Source organism: Mesoplodon mirus (genome assembly GCF_964341445.2).
Source record: "Mesoplodon mirus genome assembly, chromosome: 5".
Classification (NCBI taxonomy): domain Eukaryota; kingdom Metazoa; phylum Chordata; class Mammalia; order Artiodactyla; family Ziphiidae; genus Mesoplodon; species Mesoplodon mirus.
In genome coordinates, this window is record NC_138980.1 from 58,884,027 (window position 1) to 58,887,985 (window position 3,959).

Genomic DNA, 3,959 nt, shown 5'->3' on the forward strand with positions numbered 1-3,959 from the left:
GGGAAAGCTTCCCAGAAGAAGTGATGCCTGGCTGTGGTTTTAAAAGATAAATAAGTATTTAACAGACAGAGAAGAAAGGGTGTTTGGGTTAAAGGCACAGAGATGAGAAATAGCCTCCACATTCAGTATCCTGATTGGACTGTAAAGTGGGGCAAGTGGACAGAGATGATACTGCACAGGTGGTCAAGTACAGGTCATGGGGCCTTGAGCCTTCTGACGAAGTTTGGGCTGACAACTAAGAAGGGGGGATCCATTAAAGGCTATAGATAGGGGGATGACATGGTTGGATTTGCATGTTAGAAGGATCTTTCTGAAGACCCTGTGGATGGAGGGTTGTAAGGCATGAATCTGGGAGACTCCTGGGGCTCCAGGAGAGAAGGAAAGGGAGCTTGAACTAACTCTACAGGAGAGACAGTGAGGCTGATGATGGTGTGACGAAATTGGAATTTAGGAATTCAGACTTGGACTCTGCACGGCCCTCTCAGCTCCTTCAGTCTATCAATTCTAGGAGATCAAAGGAAGCCTCTTATTCTTGAGAGGCAGTGAAACATGAGTAGAAAGTTTCTAAGCCTCAGGTCTAGAGACCCCAATGCCTTAGACTTTTTCCCAGCAAGACTCTCTTAAGTTCACTGAAACAATTCCTACAAGGCAATCTACAGTCCTAGCAGGTATCCTAGCTGATCAGACCACCAAGGCTGCAGTGACATCACTGCAGCTCCTACAGTCCCCAACTACAGACCTGAGCACTGGGTCTGACCTTTAGAGAGGTCAGGGGGCTGCTCCACTGGATTGGACTGGCTTTGCCCTAGACAGGGAAGGCTCAACATTGAGCTCCCCAATGCCAAGGACTGGCGCTGCTTAATAAGTGAAGACTGAAGACCACCCTTTTCTGAGTTAATTTAGTCCCTCCCATTTCTGGGATTCTAAGACTTGGAGACACTAGACATGAAACCAATTATTTCACCTACTTTCAGATCTCCAACCTCCTTTCCAACTTTACTGGAAATATATTCCATCGCTTATGACTCCTTGTACCTACATTTTTATTTTTTTTAACTTTTAAGAGGAGTATAGCAAATATACAGAAAAGTGCCCAAATTGTTAAGTGAATTTTCACAAAGTGAAGATGCTTGTGTAACCAGCATCCAGATTAAGAAATAGAAAATTGCCAGCCTTCCAGAAGGCCCCTCTTGCTTCTTCCAGTCACTACCCTCCCAAAGGCTAATCAATATTCAGATTTATAGCACCACAAATTTGTTCTGCCTTGTTTTGAGCTTGGTAGTTCACGTATTTTCCCTGTTGTATAGTATTTTATTGAGAAAATACACCATGAGTTTTTCTATGGTTAAAGGGGATTGAGTAGTTTCCAGTTTGAAGCTGTTACAAATAGAGAGCTATCACCATTCCTTTACATGTCTTATGGTGTGATAAGCATGCATTTCTGTTAGTTTCCAAAGTGGTTCCATAGATTTACATCCCCACCAGCAGTGTATGAGTGTTCCAGTTGTTCCACATCCTTGTCAATACTTGAAATTATCTATTTCTTCATTTTAGTCATTCTGGTGTGTGTGTGTGGTGGTATCACATTGTGTTCTAATTTGTATTTCTCTGATGACTAGTAAAGTTGGGGACGACTATACTTTTTGGCCAGTCTAGGTTTTTCACCTCCATTTCTTCCCCTTCCAATTACCCTTCACTTTGCCCAACCCTAACTTCTCCACTAATATTGCTGTCTCTAAAGTTGCCAACATCCCACTCAACTGTAGCACAATACTTGTCCTTCTTTCAGTTTTCCCTAGCATCACTAATGTATCAGTTTGGGCTCCTTCAGATGCCAGCATCCATAAACCCAAAGCAAAGTGGCTTATGTGAAAGAAAAAAAAAAAAAGGAAATTCTTTAGTTCCATAAGTGGAAGGTATTGTCTTATATCTCAGGTACAGCTTGATTTAACACTCAAATACTGTCATCTCTGGCTCTGCCACCACTGTGTTGGCTCTATGTTCAGATGGGAGATGGCTGCAGTAGTTCCAGTTTATACAGTTACAGGTTCAGTTTCCAAAGTAAAGATACAACTCCTTCTCCAAAGCCAAAGAAACAAAGAGCCCTAAAATTGAGTCTTGTTGGCTCTGCTGGCCTGTTTGGACCATATGACAATCCTGGAACATGGGAGATGAGCTTAGGCCTGGGAAATAGGTATAACCTGGAGGAGGTGGAGTGGATCAGCCCTGCTCAAAGCAAATGGATTGAGAGTGGAGGCAGGTTGATTCCTCAGAGGGAAGTTGGGGTAAAATTACCTGGACAGTGAAAATATTCCAAAAAGCAAATTCAGCAGTTGTCTACTACATTTGTGGACCCAGTTCTAAGGCCAGAAACCTTGGAATTATTCTTGAGTTGTTTTTCTTCTTCACCCTTTACCTCCATCAGTTATGACTGCCCATCAATTCTACATCCTAAATAGCTTTCTAATCTATCCACTTCATCCTTCCTGTCACCATTCCAGGCCAAGAAAACATTAACTCATCTTTTGACTTGTGCAATAGTTTTTCTTACATTCTCCTTCTTTTCTCTAAACTCAAAAAATAACAACAACAGAGACTTCCCTGGTGGCACAACGTTTTAAGAATCTGCTTGCCAACGCAGGGGACATGGGTTCAATCCCTGGTCCAGGAAGATCCCACATGCCACAGAGCAACTAAACCCGTGCACCACAACCACTGAGCCTGTGCTCTAGAACCCGTGAGCCACAACTACTGAGCCCACATGCCACAACTACTGAAGCCTGCGTGCCTAGAGCCTTTGCTCTGCAACAAGAGAAGTCACTGCAATGAGAAGCCCACGTACTGCAACGAAGAATAGCCCCACTCGCCACAGCTAGAGAAAGCCTGTGTGCAGCAATGAAGACCCAATGCAGCCAAAAATAATAAATAAAATAAATAACTTTATAAAAAAATAACAACAACAATAATAACCTAACACTTGTTGAGAGTTTATTAAATACCCAGCTCTGTGCAAAGCACTTTACTTTCACTACCTCATTCAGTTCTCAGAGCAACTCTACGAAGTAAATAACAGTGATATTCCCCCACCAGATAGAAGGGGAAACTTTAATTAGAAGCAAAATTCTTAACACTCAAATTTCTTCAATGGCTTCCCATTTCCCTACATTCCTGACATCTATTATTATGTAATGAAGTACTTCCAAACTTTACTGTCTTGAAAACAATAACAATCATTTGTTTACATTAAGAATCTACAGTGTGGGCAGGGCTCAACAAGAGAGGCTCATCTCTTTTCCTTGCAGCATCAGCTGAAGTGGCTTGACTAGGGGATGGAGAATCCACTTCCAAGACGGCTCACTCATATGGCTGGCAAGTTAGTGCTGGCTATTGTCTATAAGCTCAACCAGGGCCAAGGGTCAGGACCCTCAGTTCCTGTCCTCGTGGCCTCTCTATGTAGGCCTCTCCATAATCTGCTTGGGCTTCCTTACAACACGGTGGCTGGGTTTCAAAAGTGTCCAAAAAGACAGGAAGTAGAAGTCGCCATTTCTTAAGACATGAGCCAAGAATCTGGCACAGCATTGCAGAGCCCACTGGGAGGATTATGAAAGAATTTTGGGGTCAGGTTTTAACTTGCCACAACCTAACTATAAAAATCCATAAAATAGGGGCTTCCCTGGTGGTGCAGTGGTTGAGGATCTGCTTACCAATGCAGGGAACACGGGTTCGAGCTCTGGTCTGGGAAGATCCCACATGCCGCGGAGCAACTAAGCCCATGCGCCACAACTACTGAAGCCTGTGCGCCTAGAGCCCATGCTCTGCAACAAGAGAAGCCACTGCAGTGTGAAGCCTGTGCACTGCAACAAAGAGTAGCCCCTGCTCGCCGCAACTAAAAAGAAAGCCTGAGTGCAGCAATGAAGACCCAGTGCAGCCAAAAATAAAGAAATAAAAAATTTAAAAAT